The sequence below is a fragment of the Trichosurus vulpecula genome, chromosome 1 (genome assembly GCF_011100635.1).
Source record: "Trichosurus vulpecula isolate mTriVul1 chromosome 1, mTriVul1.pri, whole genome shotgun sequence".
NCBI lineage: Eukaryota > Metazoa > Chordata > Mammalia > Diprotodontia > Phalangeridae > Trichosurus > Trichosurus vulpecula.
In genome coordinates this window covers 237,450,948-237,469,940 of record NC_050573.1, presented here as the reverse complement: position 1 = coordinate 237,469,940, position 18,993 = coordinate 237,450,948, and positions in this window count along the sequence as shown.

Here is an 18,993-nt window from a genome sequence, read left to right as displayed (position 1 = left end):
CATAAAAAACCTGAAGCTTGAAGCAGTGTGCCCTCCACTTGGGAAGCAGAGCCCCACTCTATCATAGAGTTAAGAGTCAAGAAATAGGCTGGAAAATGAGCAAACAACAGAAAATAATTCTGACCATAGAAAGTTACCGTGTTGACAAGGAAGATCAAAACATACACTCAGAAGAAGACAGCAAAGCCAAAATTCCTGCAATCTAAAGCCTCAAAGAAAAATGTGAATTGGTCTCAGGCCATGGAAGAGCTCAAAAAAGATTTTTAAAAATCAGAGAAGTAGAGGAAAAATTGGGAAGAGAAATGAGAGTGATTCGAGAAAGTCATGAAAAAAGAGTGAACAGCTTGGTAAAGTAGGCACGAAAAAAAGACTGAAGAAATAACACCTTAAAAAACCAGAATAGGCCAAATGGTAAAAGAGGCACAAAAATCTAAAGAAGAGAAGAATGCCTTGAAAAGCAGAATTGGCCAAGTGGAAAAGGAAATATGAAAGCTCACTGAAGAAACTAATTCCTTAAAAGTTAGAATTGGGCAGGTGGAAGCTGATGACTTTATGAAACATCAAGAAAAAATCAAAAGAATGAAAAAATAGAAGAAAGGGTGAAATATCACATTGGAAAAACAGCTGACCTAGAAAATAGATCAAGGAGAAATAAGGTTAAAATTGTCAGACTACCTAAAGGTCACGATGAAAAAAAAAGAGCATAGACATCATCTTTCAAGAAATTATCAAGGAAAACTGTCCTGATATTCTAAAACCAGAGGGTAAAATACAAATTGAAAGAATCCACCAATTACCTCATGAAAGAGATTCCAAAATGAAAACTCCCAAGAATATTATAGCCAAATTCCAGACCTCTCAGATCAAGGTGAAACTGCTGAAAGCAGTCAAAATAAAACAGTTCAAGTGTGGTGGAGCCACAGTCAGGACAACACAAGATTTAGAGGCTTCTACATTAAAGGATCAGAGGGTTTGGAATATGATATTCTGGAAGACAAAAGAACTAGGATTACAAACACGAATCACCTACCCAGCAAAACTGAGTATAATCCTTCAGGGGTAAAAAATAGATATTCAATGAAATAGAGGACTTTCAAGCATTCCTGATGAAAAGACCAGAGCTAACTAGAAAATTTGACTTTCAAATGCAAGATACAAAAGAGCCACCAAAAGGTAAACAGGAAAGAGAAATCATAAAGGATTTGATAAGGTTAAATTGTTTGTATTCCTACATGTGAAGATGATATTTATAACCCCTAAAAACTTTCTCATTACTAGGGCAGTTATAAGGAGTATACATAGAAATAAAGCAAAGATGTGAGTTGAACATGATGGTATGATTATCTAAAAAAATAAAATTATGGGATGAGAAAGAAGAATGCACTAAGAGAAGGGGAAAAGGAGAGGCAGAATGGGATAAATTATCTGACATAAAAGAGGCCTGAAAGGGATTTTACAGTGGAGGAGAAAATAGGGGAAGTGGGAAGTGGAGTACATGAACCTTACTCTCATCAGAATTAGTTCAAAGAGAGAATAATATACACACTCAGTTGAGTGTAGAAATCTCTCTTACCATATAAGAAGGAAGGAAAGGAAGGTAATAATAGAAGGGGGAGCTGATAGAAGGGAGGGCAGTTTAGGGGAGGTAAATGTAAGAAGCAAAACACTTTTGAAAATGGACAGGGTAAAAGAAGAGAGAGAGAGAGAGAGAGAGAGAGAGAGAGAGAGAGAGAGAGAGAGAATAGGATAAAGAGGGGGAAAATAGGATGGAGGGATATATATGGTTGGTAATCGTTGCTGTAAAAATAAATTTATAGTGAATTTCTATGATAAAGACTTCCCTTCTCAAACATATAGAAAACTGAGTCAAATTTAAAGAAATAAGAGCTATTCCTCAATTGATAAATGGTCAAAAGATATGAACAGGCAGATTTCAGACCAAGTAATCAAAGCTATCTATAGTCATATGAAAGAAAATGGTCTAAATTACTATTGATGAGAGAAATGCAAATTAAAACAACTCTGAGCTACTACCTCACACCTGTCAGTTTGGCTAATATGACAGAAAAGAAAATGACAAATGTTGGAGGGGATGTGGGAAAGTTAAAATACTAATGTACTATTAGTGAAGTTGTATACTGATTCAACCATTCTCAATAGCAATTTGGAACTATACCCAAAGGGCTATAAACCATGCACACCCTTTGACTAAGCAATACTACTACTAGGTCCATATCCCAAAGAGATTTTTAAAAAAGGAAAAGGACCTCCTTGTACAAAAATATTTATAGCAGCTCTTTTACTGATGGCAAAGAACTGGAAATTGAAGGGATGTCCATCAATTGGGGAATGGCTAAACAAGTTGTTGTATGTTATTGTGATGGAATACTGTTGTGCTTTAAGAAATTATGAGCTCTATAAATGCAGGAGAAGAAGTGAGAAAATTGGAACACTAATGCATTGTTGATGGAGTTGTGAACTGATCCAACCATTTTGAAGAGCAATTTGGAACTATGCCCAAAGGGCTATAAAAATGTGCATACCCTTTGACCCAGCAATACCACTTCTAGGGCTGTAACCCAAAGAGATCATACAAATGGGAAAAGGACCTACATGTACAAAAATATTTATAGCAGCTCTTTTTGTGGTGGCAAAGAATTGGAAATTGAGGGGATGTCCATCGATTGGGGAATGGTTGAACAAGTTTTGGTATATGAGTGAAATGGAATACTATTGTGCTATAAGAAATGATGTGCAGGCAGACTTCAGAAAAACCTGGAAAGACTTACATAAACTGATGCTTAGTGAGGGGAGCAGAGCCAGGAGAACATTGTACACAGTAACAGCCACATTGTGTGATGACTAACTTTGATAGACTTGGCTCTTATCAGCAATGCAAGGTTCTAAGACAATTCCAAAAAGACTGGTGATAGAAAATGCTATCCACATCCAGAGAAAGAATTACGGAGTCTGAATGCAGATCAAAGCAGACTATTTGCTCTCTTTTTTGTCTTGTTTCTTCTTTCTTGTAGTTCATTCCATTGGTTATAATTCTTCTTTGCAACATGACTAATGTGAAAATGTGTTTAATGTGAATGTATATGTAGAGCCTATATCAAATTGCATGCCATCTTTGAGTGGGGGGAAACGAGAAAAGAGGGAGGAGAAGAAAACTTGGAACTCAAAAGCTTGTAGAACTGAATGTTGTAAACTAAAAATAAATTTTTTTCAAAATTTTTTTAAAAAAGAAATTATGAGCTCAATGATCTTAGAAAATCATGGACTTACATGAACTGATGCAAAGTGAAATGAGCAGAACTAGGGGAGCATTGTACACAGTAATAGCAATATTGTGTGATGATCTACTGGGAATAACTTTAGCTAATTCTCAGCAATACAATGATCCAAGACAATTCTGTAGGACTTATTATGAAAAGTGCTGTCCATCTCCAGAGAAAGAATTGGTAGTGCCTGAATGCAGATCATAGATATTTTTTCTTTACCTTCTTGATTTTTCGGGGAGGGGGGTTGTCTGCATTTTCTTTCACTGAATGATTTGTAGGGAAATGTGTTTTGCATGACTACACAAGTATAACCTACGTCAAACTGATTACCTTCTTAGTAAGGGGGAAGAGAAGAGAGAGAGAGAGAGAATTTGGAACTCAAAATCTGAAAAAAAAAATTAAAATTATTTTTACATATATTGGGGGAAAATAAAATATTGAGATTTAAAAAATAAAATGTTGCTAAGGTAATTCCTTGTAGGCTACTTGGAGACTGAAATTTTATATAAAATTAGTGTTAGTTAGCTGATTTTACAGATGCCCTAACTGTATTCTGAATCTTGCCATCTTATTGATTCTTAAATAAGAAAGTTTCAGACTGCTTCTTAAGAGGAAAGTAATTAGATTGCTTCTTTACTCACATGTCTAGTTCATCAAGACAGGAAATACTCAAGTCTCACAGCTGAGTCTCACGATAAATATCTTGTACCAAGATTCTAAATGAAAATAATTCTATTTTTACTGGGTTAGTATTTCATAAATGGTTAGACAGTAAAGGTAATAAATACTGCACATTCCCTCTCATATCTGTGAATTAGATAATTTTTTGAATTTTTAAATTTAATTTTTAGTCGACAAAAAATCTGCCTTCTCTATTTCCCACCTCTATCTCAACCAAGAAAAAAAGAAAAACACAACCCCCTTTACCAACACATGTAGTCAAACAAAACAAATTATCCACATCCAAAAGATTATATCTCAATCTATACTTTGAGTTCACCACCTCTCTCTCAGGAGGCAGGTAACATGTTTCTTCGAGTTCATTAGAACTGTGGTTGGTCATTTCAGTGATCAGAGTTTCCAAGTTTTTCGAAGTTGTTTGTTTTTACAATATTGTTGTCATTGTATAAACTGTCCTGGTCCTTCTCACTTCATTCTTCATTACTTAATACAAGTCTTCCCAGGTTCCTCTAAAACCATCCCCTTCATCATTTGTTACAGTAAAATAGTACTCAATCACATTTATACACTACTTGTATTTATATATACACCATCCAAAACAAAAAGAGAACTATTACAAATATTTTCATACATCCTTAGGTAGAGTTTTGTCTTTTTGCATGGGCCTAAACCTCTCTTAATCTATATTCCCTTTTATTCTCCCTCTCCCTTCTCCCCTTTCCCTCCTGTTTCCCTGTGGAGTCAGATGTATTTCTGTACCCAAATGTGTATATGTGTGTGTATTTTTCTCTTCTTTTACCAGTTCAGATGGGAGTGAAGTTCATGTTACTTGCACCCTCTCTTCCTCCTTGCTTGTGTAGACTTCTACTTGTGTACTTTGATTCTTTGAGGTAATTTTCCCATCCTTCCTCTCCTTTTTCGTCACCTGGAATATTGCTATTCCTCTCCATTTCTATTCTTTTATGAGCATCAAAACATAACAGAACCCCTCCCAGACGCCCTGTCTAATTAGACTTTCTCTAGGACGACAGGGTTAAGAAGGGACATGCAAATCATCTCCCCATAATACAATGTAAACGGCTTACCTTATTTAGTCTCTTATGATTGTTCGTGTACGTTTACCTTTTATGTTTGTCTTAACTCCTGTGTTTTCTCTTCAAAGTTCCTATGCAACTCTGGACTTTTCATCAGGAATGCTTAGAAGTACTCTTTCCCTCCATTTTAATTCTGTAGGAATAGGAAGAGGGATTCATCCTAAATTTGTAAACTTTTGTTTTCAAGATATTAAGGGGGAGGGGCATTCTATTTTGTGCAGAGGGGAAGAGAATTCTCCTTGGCCTTTGAACTTGGGGTGGTGAGACCTAGGTGATTGTGGAGCCATCCTATGTGGATTGTGGATGGCCAGGTCCCACCTCTTTTAAAGCAAGAGGCTGCCCCCTTGCTCTGCCTTTATTGGGGTATGGTCAGAAGACCCTGAACAAACTACACAACAAAACCTCCCTTCTTTGAGCCTGTAAAACAAGAATGAGTTCTTTGCTCAAGTTTCAGAAGAAGTTTCTTTTGCAGATGGACCACTGCTATAAGGGTAGGGGAATCTAAGCCAATTTGTGCAATAGAAGGAGAAGGGTTCGCCCTTCTGCCATATTGGTATATGCCTCCCACATTGTATTTATTTGTCAGAACACACACTACCTACTGTTGCCTCTTGAGGCTACCATAATCTTGCTTCTGTCTCTGCCCTTTGGTGAATCAGGGACACAGCAGGAGCTGAGTGAAACAGCAGTCTGGAGAGGAGAAGATGGCAGCCACTGTGGCTGCAGAAGCACAAGTATTCCTGCCTAAGCTATTTGCTCCTGCCCCCACAATGATACGGAGCAGAGGGAAAGAAGGAACTTACTCCAGGGCAGGAGCAAGACTTACGGTCAACAAATTTCGCTCCCATTCCACCTTGATAAACAGAAGAGGGTGAAGGGGGGTGAAGAGAAACAATCACTATTTTTTCCCCTTTTCTATCTGGTACATAATTAAAAGAAAATACAAATCATTAAAAGGGGGGAGGAGAGAGAAAAAATCCACAAAAACAAATGATGGGGTTATAGGGCTTATGTGATAGATTATGAATAAGACAAAGACAAATTCTAACTCTATAAAGAAATTCTGCAATTAAAAAAAGCCAAGGAGGAAACCTAATACAAAATGCAAACTGAATTTGTACCAGATGTGATGGAAGTAAATTAGATTAAAAGAAGATTCCAATGCAATAAAAAAAAAAAATAGGGAAGAAATAAAAGAAGAACTTGCATAAATGCAAAGCACCATAAAAAAAATACACCAATGGAAGTAGCATAAAAGTAGTGAAGCAAGGATCCATAAATAATGAAGGAAAAAATGAAGAACAAGTCCAGAATGTCATTAAGAAAAAAACAGTGACAATGAAGGATAAAAGTAATACACTTGGAATATGGAGACTAAAATTCAAATATAAAAGTAATTGGGATTCAAAAGATGTATAAAAAGAAAAAAAGATTTCACATCAGAAGAAATAATTGAATAATTTCCTAGAATGAAAAAGAATAGGGTTAAGGCTACGGTAAAAAGCATTTACAAGACCCTAGCACGAAGACATCTAAAATTTGAATCTCCAAGACACATAATTAACCAACTTCAAAATGTTAAAAACAAAGAAAACATGCTCAAGACTTCAACAAAAAGATAAGAAAGTATGTGTCATAAAGTTCCAATAAGAATGTCCTAAGATTTTTCACTGATAATATGAAAAAGATATCAAAGTTGATTAAAAGGGTATTTATTTTAGAAGGATTAGCTCTAAAAATTACAATCCTCCAAACTTGAACATTTTATTCGAAGGCAGAAAATGACATTTAAAACCCAAGAAGGCATCAAATCATTTATTGACAAAAGCCCACAATTAAAAGATTCCAAAACTCATGGGAAAAATCCAGATCAGTTCCCAATAAAAGTCAGTTGTTATCTGTGATTAAGAATATTTAAAAAGTGTATGATCTTTTGCAAAATAAATAAAGATAAGACATTCAATTAAAATACATTATAATTAATGAAAAAAGAGAAAGAATATGTTTAGGCCATAAATTTTAAAAGGCATCTAAAATCTGTATTAAATAATAAAAAGATAAAGGGAGAAAGGAAAATAATAAAAGTAAAGTTTCTATGTTAAATAAAAAGGGAACCAATCCATAAGGAATCACACAGAGTTAACAGTTTAAAAGACAAAAATTTGATTCATGAAATGGTTTTACCAGTAAAAAACAGCTATAGAAAAATAAGATTGATTTTAATTCCTTTAGTAATGTTAAAAACAGAAAAATTAATGAAATTCCAGAAGAAATATAATGTCTAAAATTAAATGAGTGACCCGAGTTCTATTTAAAAAAATTTAAAGTTAAAGCATGAGTTAAAAAAATCTATCAACATATTGTCTACCAGAAACATTTAAAGTAAAAGGATATGCACATGTTAAAATCATGAAACCAAAAGTTCAAAATATCAGGAATCACATAATTTATATTTATATAAAGTCAAATTTAAGCAGAAAACATCAAAGAAGCAAGCAATGGTAATTTAATGAAAGGAATATTCAATAGCAATATTTCATTTACATACAATAAATGATATTTTAGTTCAATTTATACATGAAAGATGAGCAGCATTCCTAGAACTGATAAGAATATAACAATAGTAGGAGAATTTAATATTCCATTATCATAATATTATTAATCTAATAAAAAATTAGCAACACATAAACTATTCCTATGAATTGTCATTTTAATATGCTATAACTGATCTACGAAGAAAATTAGAATATGCACTTTTTTTCAACTACACATAAAACTCACAAAAATTTTAGGCCAATCTTATTAGTGACTTAGAGGAGAAGGAGAGTAAGGGTGTTTCAGAAATATGATTCCATCAGTCTAAGGAACTCCCGGTATGGAAAATACCTTTACCTATGCAGTTTGGCAGCTCATCTCTAATACAATCTTAGAGAGTTGACTATGGAGCTAAAAGATAAAACAACTTTCCCAGGGTCACAAACCAGCATGTGTTAGAGACACAACTTAAACCAGGTCTTTCTGACACCAAGGTCAGCCCTGTATCCACTCTACCACTTTTCTACTCAGCAATCACAATTAGAAGGAGAAATGAAATAAAAATTATTAATGTAAAAAAAAGAAAAATTTTAGATCTTATTTGAGGATGACAAGACCTGATTCCCAGGGAAATCTATTGCTCTGCAAAAAAAATTAATTGAGATAACGAGTTCAGCAGGGTTGCAAGATTTAAGAGTAAACTCACAAAAAATCATTCATATTCTTAGACACAAGGAGAAAATGTAATGCATCCTGCTGGACTTAGAATCAAGAAGATTTGAGTTCAATTATTGCCTCAAACACTTAGTACCTGTGTGACCCTGGGCAAGTCATTTCACTTTCAGCCTCATTTTCCTCATCTGTAAAATGGGGTTAATAATAGCATCTACCTCACAGAATTATTGTAATGCTCAAAAGACATAATACATATAAAGACTTTGCAAACTTTAAAGTACTATATAAATGCTAGCTATTATTATTATTATTACATGCTACCAATACATAAAACCATCTAACTTGGCAAAAAAAAGAGAAAAACTCACCAAGAAAATAGAATAAAGATTCCACGTATAGAACCAAATGTGTACCAAAGTTAGTATTTTACAAACCCAAGGAAAGAATAAGTGTACAAGGGACCCATTATTTAATACATGTTGAGAACTCTAGATAGAAACATGATGAAAAATAAATGGATAGCCTTAACTCATATTATAATAAATTCTAACTGGATCACAGAATTAAACTTAAAAATAAACTCATAAAAAATAAATGTTTATCTCAATTATGGAGGGTAGAAAGAAGAAATTACTAGCAACAAAGTAGATGCACATTTAAAAAAAAGTAATAAAATCAAATGAGTCAATTTGTTAGCATTAGTAAGTACTTACTATGTTCCAGGCATGATGCTAAGTGTTGGAGATAAAAAGAAAAGCAAAAGACTGTTCCAGGTCTTGAAGAGCTAATGGAAGAAGACAATATGATAACAACTACACATAAACAAGATTTATACAGAAGAAATTAGAGATAATCAACAGAGAGAGGGCAATAGAATTAAGAAGGATCAGGAAAGGATTCTCTTAAAAAAATGTGGTTTTAGCTGAGACTTAGAAGAAGCCAGGTAATCAAGATAAAAAGAAAATACCAGTTTGGGGAAAACATTTGCAATATATATAAGTTAAAAACTTAGTCTCAAAAATTCATAAAGTATCAATATAACAGTAACATCCTGTTCCCAATAGATATATAAACATATAACTAATAGATTCACCATTCAACAAAAACTTCTGGGAAACCTGGAAATCAGGTTAGACCAATATCTCATACCATACACCACAAGTTTCAAATTAATACAAAACCTAGATATAACCAAATTAGACGAACAAGGAAGGAGATCTGTTTCACAACTATGAAGAGAGGAAGTTGTTCTTGTCCAAACATAAGATAGAGAGGATCACCGGAAAATAAAAGGAAAATAACAATTGTGGAGTTGCTGTGGAAGGAGAGGAACACCAATGCACTGTTGGTGGAGATGTGAATTGGCTCAGCCACTCATCATCTAGGTCTCATTTTACCAATGCAAAGACAGGCCCTTGATTTGCCCAAGGTCACAGAGATAGTAAGTACATAGCTGACCTGGGATTTGAACCCGGATCCTCTGACCCCACTTCCAGCGCTGCCTCTACCATGCTACACTGAAGAGCAGAAATCAGCTCATAGGAGTTACAGGTAAAGAAACTAAAAAAGTTTAGACTACAGATGAGAAGACCAAAAAGAAGAACAATAGGCATTTTCAAACATCCGTTGTCACGTGGAAGAGAAAGTAGATTTGTCCCGTGTAGTTCCAGAGGATAGAATTAGGATCGACTGATGGGAATTATATTAAGAGTAATCACCAATAGTCACCAGGAGACTGGCTAGTAGGTGATGAGTTATTTGGCCACAACAAAAAAGACTATAAAATGACTGCTAAAAGGGGTGATGGAGGGGTGGGAATGGATTAGCCATAGAATCAACCAAAACCACATAATTATATATGAAACGCACACATGTTTTACATTATATATGTAATAGAAAAGCAATATATAATTTTAATATTTATATGTTTTGCATATATGAAATATGTGTGTTTATTTTGTCAAAGGCCTTTATACATATATATAATATTGTGTGTTACATAACACACACATATATTAAAACACACACAAAAATCCAGAAAGTATAGGCATATATATGTATACATATACATATATATGCACACACAGGGGAATATTAGAGGTTTTCCCAATAAATTCAGGAGTAAAGTAAGAATATCCTCTAACATGGCTATTATTTGACATAGTGAAAATACTAGCAGTAGCAATGAGATAAGAAAAATTAAAAATATGAACATAGGCAAAGAGGAGATGAAATTATGCCTATTTGTAGGTGACAGGACGGATTATGCAGAAAGTCCCAGAGAATTAATAAAGATACTGATTCAGAGAATGAATAGCAGCAAGGCAAAACATTCTGAGGGAAAGACAAAAGTTGGTATGTGCTAGGTAAGTCAAAACACTGCCAAGACCTTGACTATCCTTTCCCCTGGAACCATAATGGAAGTAGTCCAGGATCCTGAGCACAAAAGCCTTGAGAATAGCCATGTTTCCAAGTTGGCCTCTGAAGCCATCATTGAAGGGATCAATCTTTTTATACAATGGACCACTATCCTCACCACAACCACACTAACTACTAACCATCTACCAGCAATCGGCTGGTAAGTCTGAGAACCCTAGAATAGCAGCTCTCTTTCCCAGATTACTGGCCACGCTTTTAAACCAACCACTAATGCCATTATCCAGGAAAGCAACCACTGTGAAAAAGGACCCAGCCAGCCTCGACAAAGAAGCAAGGCACCTTAAGGGACAGACAAGAGTCAGTATGTGACAGGCAAGGCCATTACCTTGACCTCCATTTCTTTTCAAACCCTAATGGAAATAGCCTAGGACCCTTAGGTCAGGAATAGCAATACCCCTCAGACCACCAGCCTTTCTTTCAGTCTGGAACCTTGAAGCCATCATCCACAAAAATAATCCTCATGAAGATGTAGCTCAGCAACTGTTTCGGACAGTGCTGGAGCCCCTGCTTTATCAGAAGTCACAGCTACTGACAAATTAGAAAAGAAAGATCCAGCCAACAGCACTATAAAATAGTCCAACATCAGAAACTAATTTCTTTTTATCAGCGGAAATAAAAATTAAAGGAGATGTACTACCATCTGCCTTGCTGCTGAACCCTAAGGACCATGCAGGCTTTCCATCTGAATTGCCCCTGAAACCCCCTATAATTCATTGTCTCCCCTACTAGAATGTGAGCTTCTTGAGAGCAGGGACTGTTTTATTTTTCTATTGGTAACCCAAGCACTTAGCATGGTGCTTTGCACATAAAAAGCACTTAATAAATACTTTTTCATTCATTCATGTATTCATCCAGAAAGTAGCAGAAATACAAAAATAAATTATCAGCATTTCTATATAGCAACAACAAAAAACAGGACAAATCTCATGCAAAATAACTAGGAAAGGCATAAAATATACAATAGTCAATCTACCAAGGCACTTTCAATACATATAAATACAATTTTAAAACACTTCTTGAAGCATAGAAGCACTTAGATGAAGTCATTGTGTCTCAGTGAAGTAAGCAGAGCCAAGAAAACAATAGACATGATGACTACTACAACAAACATGGAAAGAACTAAAAATCAAAAACAATTAAAGACGAATGTTTTAAAATTATAAAGAACTAGTCTGCCTCAAGAAGAGATATGAAAAACATCTCCCTCTCCTCCTTTGACAAGACAGGGGATCCAATGGACTGAACAATAGAATTAATGTTGTCTTGATGATTTTTTTTTCCTTTTTAAAAAAAATTCTTTGTTAAAAGACATAGCTCTCTGGGAGGGGAAGAAGGAAGAATACAGGGGAAAATCTAGGCAATGTAAAAACAAAACATATCAATAAAAATCTGTTTTTTAAAATGCTCTTTAAAAAATGAGTCAGAATTGGAAGGATATTCACTGCTTGTGGCTAGACTGCATCAATACAATAAAAAATGATGATACTACCCAAATTAATTTACAGATTTAGTGTTCTGCCAATTAAACTAAGAAGAGGTAACTTTAAAGTGCTAGGGGGGGAAATAGCAGAATTCATTTGGAGGAACAAAGGGTCAAAAATCACAAGAGAAAGAAAGGAAAGAAAATGAGGAATGAAGAGGCAATAGCATTTCCAGTACTTAAGCCATATAATAAAAGCAGTAATCCTCTCTTAGCCAGTACCAGATAGTTTGATGATTACTACCTTTAATATCTGGTATTGATAAACCTCCTATCTGGTACTGGCTAAGAAACAGACGGGTAGATCAGTGGAACAGAGCAGACATACAATTTACAGACACAAATGACTATAGCAACCTTTTGTCTAACAAGTGTATTGAATTAAGTTTTGGGGACAAGAATTCATTATTTGGAAAAAATTGCTGGGAAAGCTGCAAAGCAGTCTGGCAGAAATTGGGCATAGACACAATATCTTATACCATTTACCAAGATAAGGTCAAAAAGGACACACAACCTAGATATAAAGAGAGAGATTACAAGAAAACTTGAAGAACATGGAACGTATTGCCTATCAGACTCATGGATAACCAAACAATTTATGAATGAACAAGTGATAGAGAGCAATGTAAGGTGTAAAAAGGATAATTACAATTATACTAAATTTAAAAGCTTTTATGCAAATAAAACAAATGTAGCCAAGATCAGAAGGAAAACATAAAATCAGGGGCAAAAAATTTATAGACAGTTTCTCAGATAAATGTCTCATATTTCAAATACATAAAGAACTTTGTAAAATCTAAAATAATCTGAGTCATCCCCCAATTGATAAATGGTCATAGGATATAAACAGGCAGTTTTCCAATGAAGAAATCAAAACAATTTATAGTCATATGAAAATATGCTCTAAATCATTATTGATTAGAGAAATGCAAATTAAAACAACCTTTAGATATCATTTTACAACTTTTACAGTCAGATTGGCTAAAACGATTGAAGTTGGGAAACAGAAAAATGTTGGAAGGGATGTGGGAAAATGGGGACATTAATTCACTGTTGGTGGAACTGTGAACTAATCCAACCATTTTGGAGAGCAATCTGGAATTATGCCCAAAGAGTTATTAAAGAGCCTATATACCCTTTGACCCAGTAATACCACTAGTAGGTCTGTTTCCCAATAGGATTAGAGAAAAAGCAAAAGAATTTATATGTTCTAAAATGTTTATAGCAACTGTCTTTGTAGTGGCAAAGAACTGAATCGCTGAACAAATTGTGGCGTATGATTGTGATGGCATACTACTGTGCTATAAGAAATGATGAACTCAGTGGTCCTAGAAATCATGGATAGACTTGCATGAAATAGTGAAGAGTGAAATGAGAGAGCCAAGAGAAACACTGTATACATCAACAGCAATATTGCTTTAAGAACAACTTTGAGTTATTAAGTCATTTCGATTATTATAAATACCCAAATTCATTACAAAGGACCTGTGAAGGAAGATACTATCTGCATCCAAAGAAAGAACTGATAAATAGAAATATGGTAAATACTGATATGAAGTACTGATAAAAAGAAGTATAGAAGAATGGTTTTATTGTATATGTTATATATATATACATTTAAATCTAATAGCTGTTGATAGGACCAGGTTTGAGGGAAGTAGTGGGCAAGGAAAGAAAAAAGGGGAGGGGGAAGTTACATTATAATTTACTATATATTTAAAGAGAATAGCAAGTTGTAGATAACAGATTTGCAATTTCATGTACAATCATTTTTCTATTCTACTATGTTATAGAAATGCCTGTTTTATTTCTTAAGTACAGAATAAAATTTTTAAAAGTAATAATCATCAAAACTATTTTAAAAAAGAAAAACAGATCAGTGGGACACACTGAATAAGGAAAGATCAGAAACAATAGAACTTAATGACCCAATTTCATTTGGTTGAAAGAATGGGTCACAAAATATGTTTAATGGTGTTACAAAGTAAAGTAAACTGAGGCACAAAGTTCCAAGCATGATCAATTTATTAGCAAAGTGCAATTTTATCAGTAGAGAAGATCTCAGCTTCCTCAGCAAAGCTAAGACCCCAAGTGAGGGGGACAGCTCTCTTTTATAGTCTTGAAGAATATAAAACAAAGAATATGACTTCATAAGCAGGTAACAAGTTATGATTGGGTAAAAGAGCTCAACATCTTGAATGACAAAATCAATATGATTGCTTACAGTGCTGAGGTGTGGGAAACAATATTATTGGTTGGAAATTGTGTATGAGGGACTAGCAACAACTCCCTCCTTCCCTCCTTTGACTAAGAAATGTTCATTATTTGAGTCCACCTGCAAGGTTACAGATAGTGAACCAGACTTCTTTGGATAACAAGCCAATCATCCTTGACACAAGAATAGAACAGTGATTAACAAGAGAACTGGCTGTCTAAACTTAACTCATTACAGGCCAGCTGAATTCTGAGCTAAGTTCAGACACAAAACTGTAACTTTGGCACTTAAAGGACAAAATCAACTAACTGTAAGTAGGATTAATTTTTTTAAAAAATCAATCTAATCATTTCAATGGTAAAGATAATGTTACTTTTGGAACATGTTGGATTTGTGGATTGAGCACATAGTAGGGCACATAGTAATCAATAATACTTGTTAATTGAGAAATAAAAATAGCTTATAAAAAGTCTCAGAACGTGAAGTGAGAGTGTGGCATGTGGCTTTTTTTAACCCTTTATACTTTTCTAACATCTTTTTTATTTTCATTTAGTTTTCAGTGGCTCTGGATGAAAAGAGTAAAGAAGGTAAAGAGATATAAAAGCTAAAGTAGCTGCCTAAGAACGATGAGTAAGTCAACAAGTACGTATGTTGGGTATTCAATAGAGTGAGAAGCAATGTGGCTTAGTGGATGGAGTTCACCTTGGAATCAATAAAACCTGGGCTCACATACTGCTTGTGTGAGATGCTAGGAAAATAAATTAATTTTTCCATATCCCAGGCAACTCTCTAAGACTGTAAGTTACAGAGAAAATGCCAATGTGAAGCAGTAGAGAAAGCTACTCACTGGAGACTCACTTCACCGTTGACAATAATAGAGTAAATAGCTTTGTACAATAGGTAGGAAGCATATTAAAAATACCGTCCTTGCCCTTGATGTTTATAGCCTCATAGGAAAAAAAAATGAGACTAAATAAGCAATTCACAAAAACATGTATTTATAACTAGAATTACTAAAACATATTGAAGGGAAGAGGTAGGTGAGAAATTAGACTAGTGGAGTGGTAGGCTGATCAATGGAAGGGTACTAATAATCACAAATAGTTAGCATTGATATAAGTTTTACAATAGCAAGCTTATAACCTTAGCCCTGGAATTTACATGTTGGAAGTACCCATTATCACTGAGGCCTTTCCTTCTGGTTGGATGGCTCCTCCCAGAACCTCCATTAAGGAGGGTGTCCAAGGCAACCACTTCTCAGTCCTTTTCAGATTTACATGTCAGACTTTCTCTGACATGCCCTTTTCTACTTCCCCCATTAGAGGGTAAGCTCCTTGAGGGCAGGGATTGTCTTTCTGTCTGTATTTGTATTCCCAGCACTTTGCACAGTACCTGATATGTAGTAAGCCCTAAAAAAAAATGCTTGTTGACTACCTGTGTGTTAGATGCTATTCTCACCATTTTACAGATGAGGAAACTGAGGCTGAGAACAGTTAACTGACTGGCCAAAAGTCACATAGCTAGTAAGTGTCTGAAGCAGCATCTGATCTCAGATCCAGGGCTCTTATCTATTGTACCCCCTAACTGCCTCAGTTGATGGGCTAGCCTTTAGGTATGATAGAGCAAGATATGATATACCTATAGCATTTAGTTCTTCCCCACCTTGACCCAGAATGATCAGAAGTCCTACTACAGGATCTTCTATCTAACAAACACTCAATAAATATCTGTGGAATGAATTAATGTAGACCAGCAGATCACCAAATTATTAAAGTGCCACAGACCTTTGGCATACCTGCTCATTTTTCATACTACAATTGGCACTCTCCATCCAAACTAATTTTGAAATGCAGCTTTTGAATCTATGTACTGCCTAATGCTAAAATTACTTATATTACCATTCACCCAAACTATCTCATGTAACATCTATATTTGCAGTTTCCATGAAGACTATTTCAATGACATGTGTCTATTGTGATTTTTATTTTATTAAGTTAATGAAACTGTCAAGTTGCCTTTTGGTTCAGTCAGGTAAAAATCTTCTGGATAGTTGTGGTATCGATACGAGTGACGTGTCAAAACTTTTAGCTGCATTGCTTTGAAAATGAGGTTTGTACACATTCAGAGGTTAAAAAGGAAGACGTTACTGAAACCTCACATTTTAGGCAGTTCTTTGTCAATGATGGAAAGGATCAGGTTGTCTCCACATAGGTGATTCGTTAATCAAATGATAACAAGAGCTAGCATTTACATAGTACTTTAAGGTTAGCAAAGCTCTTTATAAATATTACCTCACTCCATACTCACAGTGCTGGGAGGTGGGTGCTTTTATTATATCCATTTTACAGATGAGGAAACCAAGGCAGGCAGGGACTTGCCCAAGGTTACACAGACAAGAAGTTTTTGAGACTATATTTGAACTTATATCTCCGTGATTCTGGGCCCAGCACTCTATTCATTGCACCACTTAGTTGCCTTTTCAATAAAGAAGTTTATTTTAAGGTTTCTTCATATGGAAGAGAATAGTTACATTTCTAAAATTCAGGAGTTTTAAGCCTTCCATAATCGACCCTGTAATCCTTTATGGATCTCATTAAAGTCTCAATGATCTAAGCTACCTTGATTTCACCTTTATCTTTTTTAAATGAAGAATGCAAATGGGCTGGGAAGTTATAATATTTAAATGAGCCATTACTCACTTCCTAGAGAAAATGAGCAAAAAAGATGAGTGAAGACTTCAACACACATTAGAAAAGAGACCATCAGCCTACTGGCTGACATTTATATAGCACTACAAGGTTTCCAAAGGGCTTTATATACCTAATCTCTTTTGATTCTCATAACAACCCTGAGGTAGGTACTACAAGAGTTAACCCCCCTTTACATTTCAGGAAACTGAGGTTCAGGGAAGTGATACGACCACTGTCCGCACAGCTAGTTGAGCGCCAGAGCTGCGAAAAGAACTGTGCTCCTGCAATAAGTAAGAGGGCTGAAGAGAATAAACCAGGAATGACAGGTAAGATAATGGTGAACTAACAAAAGAAGAATCTGGAAGTTACAGAAGCCAACAGTTTGTGAAAGAAACAGGGAGGACCTACCAAAGACTCAGCAATGCTTTAAGTCAGATCAAGTGAAATAAGCAACATAAGAATCATATCAAGTTTATTTGGAAGTCTCTATGGTGACTTTCGTCACATTGTATTGATAAGTATACACTGTGGTAGAAAGGATACTATAAAGTGAGAGTTAAAAAGTCCTAAATCCAGGGAGTTCTTCAAGAAATTCTCTATTATCCCCTGAGTTTTAACAGGGAAAAGCAATCCAAATCTGCAATGATGGAATTGGGGGCTCTGATTCTAAAACTAGACAAAAGCTGGTTTTACTATTCACTATTGGGAATACTACACCAAACATCCTCCCTAATCCTGCCCAAAAATGGACAGCTTCTCTTCTATTCAGACCCAGAAAGGCAAAGACAAGGACCATGCCATTTGAGACATTTTAGCAGCATGGAGAAGTAACAGAGTACTGAATTTGAAGTCAGAGGAACTGGATTCAAACTCTGCCTTTTTCTCTACCTGGGTGGCCTTGACTCTACTATACTACTATCTGTTAGGTACAGATTAGCTACAGGGAAAAAAGGTCAAGTGATATCCAAGAGCATGTAAAATGAAGAGGTTGGACCGGATGAGTGGTCTCTGCTTAAACACTTTTGATCACATACCCCTGTCAGTTAAAAGAAAAATTTTGAACACAGCCCCAAAATATATATATTTCTTGTTTGTAAGTTATATATACGTACCACTATGCTAAAAATTTAGGTACACTTAAAAAAACAGGAATTTTAAAAGGATGCAATAATATTTAATCCTAGAGTTAATGGGGAGTTACTACTGGCATTTACTGAGTAGGGAAGCAAGATGGTCAGAACTGTAATTTAGGAAAATCAGTTTCGCATCTGTGTAGAAGATGGATTGGAGTAGGGAGAGACCTGAGGTAGGCACAGTCAGTGAGTCAATAAACATTCTGGGACACCAAGGAGAAGGTTATAGCAATAGATACTGAGAGATTCAGAAGCCATTATATTGGGGGGGGGGGCCTGATTGAAGCATTTGATGGTGTTTAGCCTTGAGAAGAAATAGAGAGGAAATCACACGTCTTCAAGTGCTTAAACGTCTCAGCCTGATTTGAGAAAATTTTCCTAAGAGTTAAATCTATCCAAAAGCAGAATAGGCTGCCTCAGGAGTGGGGGGTGGGGGGACTCAGTGGCCTCTGAAGACCCTTTCCCATTCCAAATGTCCCTGTTCAGTCGTTTTTCAGTCAGGTCCGACTGCTCATGACCCCACTTGGGGTTTTCTTGGCAGAGATACTGGAGTAGCTTGCCATCTCCTCATTTTATAGATGAGGAAACTGAGGCAAACAAGGTTGAATGACTCGCCTTACATAGCTAGTAAGTGTCTGATGTCAGATTTGAACTCGGGAAGATGAGTCTTCCTGACTCTGGGCCTGACACTCCATCTACTGAGCCACCTAGCTGCCCTTCCAATTATTAGATTCTAATTCTGTAACACTGGACCCACCCACTGTTCT